The 6,881-nt window shown below is 44.2% G+C and overlaps 1 pseudogene; it reads right to left on the reverse strand.

Annotated features, from left to right (window-relative positions):
- Positions 1–5,250: 5,250 nt before the first annotated feature.
- LOC101125457 (small nuclear ribonucleoprotein E-like) lies at positions 5,251–5,552 on the reverse strand (annotated as a pseudogene).
- Positions 5,553–6,881: the final 1,329 nt, after the last annotated feature.

The raw sequence follows: 6,881 nt of genomic DNA on the forward strand, positions 1-6,881 counted from the left end.
AGGGTAGGGCAGCAGCCACATGGACCACGTCAGGGACTCAAGCCCACCCAACAGGGAGGAAAATCAGAAACTAGACATAGCTTGGGTCCTCAATGCCACTTTGGAGCCAGGGCATTGTTTTCCTGCTTCAATTATAAAGCATTTGCAAGAACGCCTGCCCTGATTGGCAGTAGTCAAGGCAGGGAAAGGGAGAGAAAGATTCTGTAGCTGTCTCATTTCAGAGCTTTGGAATGTGTGGAGCTAACAGGAGTTTTGGAGAGGGAAGATTCAGAACTCAATGATCTAGCTGAACATGGATTCCCCTGGCTCTAGTGCCTCCGCATAGAGAAAAACCTCTTATTTACCACAGGCTCCTTCAGTAAATAACGATTCATCCTGAATATCTCAATGTCCCCTCAGTGTCTCCTGAATATCGCATGGTGACTCCTATTTCATCCGTGCTTGAATTTTCTTCCTATCCTAGAGTCCTCCCCACATTCTTCTTTCTCTGTCTGTCTGAATTTTACCATCTGAAGTCAAGCCTCCTTCAGCAAGACTCGAGTAACTCCAGTCAACACCACCCCTTCCTGACAGCCCAGAACGCCCTTAGTTAAGGCATCGGATCTCAGAATCACAGAAGATCCCAGAGGAAGGGGGCCCATCTAACAGTTTAAACCTGCAAAGCATCTCATTTCTTCCTTTGCCTTTTCCTAAACCATCAAGTCCTAACAAATCAATGTAAAACCACATTTGAAAGTGACACAGATTGGCTGAAATTCTGTGGGAGGACATGTTGCTATCTCATACATGCTCCTGTTTAATTAAACATGTCATTAGTCTAAAGGTCCTGTAATAGAGGTAAGAGAATGCCGAGAACTTCCAGTTTGTCCCATCTCTGAAAGCAACTAAACTCTTTGATCTGCTTGACCAACAATGTCCCCGGGTAATTAGTGACTACTTGCCTTAAAATGGAGTCACTAGGAGGGGCGCCTGAAACTGCATGGGGGTGACTGGGTATCCACCTAGGCGGAGAACTGGCAGGTCTTTTTCATTTGGCAGCTGCTTCAAGTCCGGCTTAGCCAGGCTCGTTAGAGTTTACACTCTAAGCTCAGAAAGGGCTCAAGCTCCCCCCACTGTAGGAACTCTGGTCAGAACTCAGCGAAGCCATGCAGGGGAAGTTAGGGACTTTGCGCTGGTCCTGGCCTCTCCCCTCCCTTCCATCGCAGCCTGGATGCCATCTGTCTCATGCAGCTGCCTGGGAGGGCAGACCTGGGAACGTCTCCCTCAGGAAGACAAGGCCTCTCTCTCTGAAGACCATGTAGGCACCGGGGCAGGCGCAGGACAGCTGAGGCAGGCTGGAGGCTGACCTCTCTCTCTTCTTGACAGGTGGGGGGATAGGGTTTGGGGTTTCCATACCGAGGTCATTAGGGCACATCAGAAGATGGGACCTCACTGTCCCTTTGTCCTCTGGAATAGCTCTTCTGAGATTCATTTCACCCACTTCCCCATTGGCTAATTCCAGTCCTCTTCTAGCTCCAATAAGCCTCCTCTTGGCTTCTATCCCATGCGCCAAGGTGAAAATCTATTTCAAGAGATTGTTTTAGAAGCAGTGGGTATTGGTGGGAGTGTAAATTAGTTCAACTGTTGTGGAAGACAGTGTGGCAATTCCTTAAAGATCTAGAGGCAGAAACACCATTTGACCAAGCAATCCCATTACTGAGCATATACCCAAAGGAATATACATCATTCTGTTATAAAGATACATGCATGCGTATGTTCATGGCAGCACTATTCACAATAGAAAAGATGTGGAATCAACCCAAATGCTCATCAATGATAGACTGAGTAAAGAAAATAGGATACATATACACCATGGAATACTACACAGCCATAAAAAGAATGAGATCGTGTCCTTTACAGGGACGTGGATGGAGTTGAAAACTATTATCATCCTCAGCAAACTAATGCAGGAACAGAAAACCAAACACTACATGTTATCGCTTAGAAGTGGGAGCTAAATGATGAGAACACATGGACACGTGGTGGGGAGGAACACACACTGAGGCCCATCAGAGTGGGGAATGGCAGGAGGGAGAGCATCAGGAGGAATAACTAATGGATGCTGGGCTGAATACCGAGGTGATGGGCGACCTGTGCAGGAAACAACCATGGCACACGTTTACCTATGTAACAAAACTGCACATCCTGCACATGTACCCCTGAGCTTAAAAGTTGAAGAAAAAAAAGAAGCAGTGGGTAATGGTAGGTTTGGAGGAAAGGTGGATAAAGAGGGAGACATTCTAAGTTGCCCCATATCTGGGACCTGAAGCTTGGACCAAAAACAAGTTATCCTTTCTCTTGGTTTGAGTTCGTCTCTGCAGAATGGTTCACTACATCTGCAAGGGCCCCAGTGGCTGCCAGAGTCCACCTAGAGACCAGAAGAAGGCTCCACATGAGATGGCTGCAGCTCTTGCAATACCCTGCAGTGATTTGCAGAGCAGATTCAGTGCTGGACACAGGGACAGTGTGTGCATTTCTTCCATCTTCCTAGGGGAGCTTTCCACAAGTTTTCCAAGGGCCCTTTCAGCTGTGGTCTAAATTCAGGGCCTTGGCACCACCCCAGGGAGGAAGCTCATTTACTTTGGCACCTAGGCACTTCCTAGTTAGTCCCAGCTCCAAACGTATGGAATTGGGCTTTGCTGAGTCCCGTGGTAGTATTTCTCTGCGCTGTCAGGACAGATGGAGACTGTGGTTGCGCCAGCCATCGGGGACCTCCCATTCTCCCTCCCTAGGGTTCCTCCCCTGCTTTGAGGTTTAAGGGAGTAGCCCACAAAAGAACGTTTGATGAGGGGTTCATGCTGGTCGGATCGTGGAGGATGTTACAAATACTCAAACTTTCCTTGCAGATATTTTTCCCCTCCAAAATTGGAGAAAATGCATAGCGTTCCTTGTGGGAATCTTTTCAAAAGGTATGTAAAGAATGATTTTCACAAACCAAGAAATCAAATTGTTTCTTCAGGCACTGCCAGGTGAGGCCAAATATATGCCCAATGGTGGAAAAATGGATGGGCTGGTTTCTATTATAACACTCTCTAAAAATGTGCAAATTGGACAATTAATTTACTCTCATATTTGGCAGAGAAAGGAGAGGTGGCATTGCTAGCACCCGTTACTTTCCCAAAGCTGCCCTCAGAAATGTGTTAACTACTTGGTTGCCATGCAGGTGGCCACTTGTGCTAGTGTCCAGGTTATCAACCCAAGCTTCCCTCTCCTATTTTTCCACCCAGAAAAACAATGGGTAGTCATGGAGAAGACAAGTAAGAGGCTGTCCCTCCATCAACATTAGTGGAAAGATCTCCATGTTTCACCCAAACGCTGAGCGCTGCGATGTCTCTTGGCCTGATTTCCTCAGGGAGCAGAATGCTAAGCCACACTGGCCTTGGCCCTGCTTCTAGCACTTGCTAAACCATGCGGGCAGAGGCTGTGCTGAGTGCTGTCTCAGAGGTCTGAGCTTCTGTCACGGTTTCCTTCATTCATCGCCAGATACTAACTCACTCACTTCTAAGGGATGGCAACCAGAATTTGTCTTCAAATTTAGTTGCTTTATGGAATTTTATAGACTGCTTTATCCTTATTTTTGACTTCGTGTTTTTATTGGCTTTGGCAGGGAGTAGGGCTGGACAAAAAGTGTCTTGGAAGTGAGAGGCGGTGGAAACTGAGTGCTTTCACCAGGGTGATGACAAGTCACTCTGTGTCTCCTTTCTTTCTTCCTGGCTAAATATTTGTTGGTTATGTTTCTGTACAAGATAAAATTCCTAAAAAGGAAAATAACTCAAAGTTTAGACAGGGTTTCATTTTGATATTAAAGCATTTTGCATGTCATTTTTTAAAAAGTGGAGTCCTTATTTAACGGGAGGAAAGGGCTCTCCTGCCTCCCTGCTTCCACAGCCCTGGGATAGACTTCGCAGCCTATGGAGTCATCACACCACACTGTCATTAGTGCCCACATCGATATTCTCCTCCCTGGACTGAGCTCCCAGGAAGCAAGAATTGGCATGCTGCATCATTCCTACCCCACCAACCAGCGCAGCGCCTCCTCCGTGCCAGGGCTCCACAGGTATTTGTTGGATGAAGAGTACACAACCAGAAAGTTAACACCAGCACCTTTTTTTTTTTCTTTTTTCAGGAGGCTACCCCAAGGGAGAGTGGAAATGAGCAAAAAAGGAATGTGCAGCCTGGGGACTTTAGGTCTGCTCCAGCCTGTGCCTGCCAGCCTTGGCCACTCTGCCCTAACTTCTAGTTCTCTCTTCTGGGACGTTGCTTTACAAGCTGTGCAACACAGTGAAGGAAGTAAGTCATGTCTTTATCCTCACCAGTGGTCAGTGGGTCAGTTATCCTGCCTAGCACCACCCATGCAAATACACAAGCATTTCCTCTTTGACTGACTCACTTGGCGAAGGCGTGGGCAGAACCACACAACCCTTCCACCAAGAATGATGAAGTACATGATTGTGTTTTCATGTGAGCAAGCATTGTGAAGCCAGGAACTTTCCTCTTCCTCACATTTCAGACCACATGCATTTGTGTTTTGTTTGCTTCCTCATGCAGGAGGCAGCAATTATGGCAGGGGAGAGACAAGAGGAGTAGCAGAGGCCTTTCAGTGGGTCATCCAGAGAGGCATCTAAAGGTGCCTCTGTTCCAGAACAGTATTTGATGCATATAAAGGACATAGAAATGGCTGACACTTGTGTTTAGGTAGTTTCCCTGGTGCGAACCTCAAAAATACCGGCCTGATATATGGTGAAATCTTGGTCAACCTCCATGCTAATGCTGGAACTGCCTCTTGCAGAGATTCTTAACTCAGGGGTCCACAAACGTGAATAGAAGAATTTTAGCATTTTTTTCCTTCCAACTAACTTCTGACTGCAATTTAGCATTTTCTTCAATTCTGAATGTAAGCAACAATTGCCAGTATTAGCACTGTCTGTGACATCACCCATACAAACCACAGATATTTTTCTTTCTTTCTTTTCTTTCTTTCTCTTTCTTTTCTTTTCTTTCTTTCCTTCTTTCTTTCCTCCTTTCTTCCTTTCCTTCTTTCTCTCTCTCTAATTCTTCTTTCTTTCCTTTCTTTTTCTTTCTTTCTTTCAATTCAAACAATCCTACAGCATTTATTGTCATCTTGTAATGACATAAGGGTAATCAAAACAATGTGAATAAATGTTCATATTGGACAAAGGACATCTAAAAAACAAAGTGTATCCTTCTCAACAATTTCTCACTTAATTGATCATTTCTAGTTGGAGACACTTTGTAGCAGAGTAATAGTACATCCTTTTAGCATGATCCGACCCAGCTGTTTTCTTGACTTTGTTTTAGAATGAATCTCTTCTGCATCATCTAATACAAGGTTCTTACACTCATCAAAACCAGTGATAAAGCTTCCTGTCCAGATTCACTTGCTCATAGACCCACACCTGAATCCAGGGTCTATTTTGTAAGTATCTGAAGATGAGGTTGATGGGCTGCACCATAACCTTCTGCACTTTCTGGCCCTGGCTGTGGTACGCCATGGTGGAATCCCACAGAAAGCACACTGACCCACACGCTACCTCAGCCAGCAACTTCTGGAATAAAGAACCGAAAATGGGCTGGGCATGGTGGCTCACACCTGTAATCTCAGCACTATGGGAGGCCGAGGCAGGCAGATGGCTTGAGGCCAGGAGTTCGAGACCAGCCTGGCCAACATGGCGAAACCCCCTCTCTACTAAAATACACAAAAACAGCTGGTTGTGATGGTTCATGCCTATAATCCCAGCTACCCAGCTACTTGAGAGTCTGAGGTGGGAGGATAGTTTGAACCCAGGAGGCAGAGTCTGCAGTGAGCTGAGATCATGCCACGGCACTCCAACCTGAGCAACAGAGTAAGACTCTGTCTCAAAAATAAGTAAATAAACCGGAAGCGGAAGTGTTCAAAACACATATATTTTCATGTCACTTCAGAGTGGCTACAAATAGCCCATGATGTTATTTGTACTCATCACTACTTAGAAATGATGTAGCTATTGAACCCACTGCTAGATCTTGGTTTTTAGTGCGGTAATATAGAAGCACTTGTGTATTACAGTTCTCCAGAGGGGGTAAAAAAATATGTATGTGTACATATATGCATATGTATGTGTACATATATGCATATATACACACATATTTTATATGTATATATAAAATTTTATGTTATATATAATTATATTACCTATAGTATACTTATATTTTATATTTTATATGCATATGTGCATATATAATAATATATACAATGTAAATATAATATATATTAATTATATAATTATTTTATGTATTATATAATTATATAATTATATGATATAATTAATATAACATTTATATATTATATAATATATAACATTTATATATTATATAATATATAACATTTATATATTATATAATATATGTTACTATAATATAATTAAATGTGTATCTATATCTATATCTATAGATATAGATATCTGCCCTATCCTGCTTATGCAAAGCAACATCCCAGAAGGCAGAACTAGAAGTTAGGGCAGAGTGGCCAAGGCTGGCAGGCACAGGCTGGAACACAGACCTAAAGTCCCCAGGCTGCACATTCCATTTTTGCTCAATTCCACTCTCCCTTGGGGTAGCCTCCTGAAAAAGGAAAAAAAAAATAGGTGCTGGCATACTTTCTTGTTGTGTACTCTTCATCCAACAAATACCTGTGGAGCCCTGGCACGGAGGAGGCGCTGCGCTGGTTGGTGGGGTAGGAATGATGCAGCATGTCAATTCTTGCTCCCTGGGAGCTCAGTCCAGGGAGGAGAACATCAACATGGGCACTAATGACAGTGTGGTGTGATGACTCCATAGGCTGT

The sequence above is a fragment of the Gorilla gorilla genome, chromosome 5, assembly GCF_029281585.2.
Source record: "Gorilla gorilla gorilla isolate KB3781 chromosome 5, NHGRI_mGorGor1-v2.1_pri, whole genome shotgun sequence".
Lineage (NCBI taxonomy): Eukaryota > Metazoa > Chordata > Mammalia > Primates > Hominidae > Gorilla > Gorilla gorilla.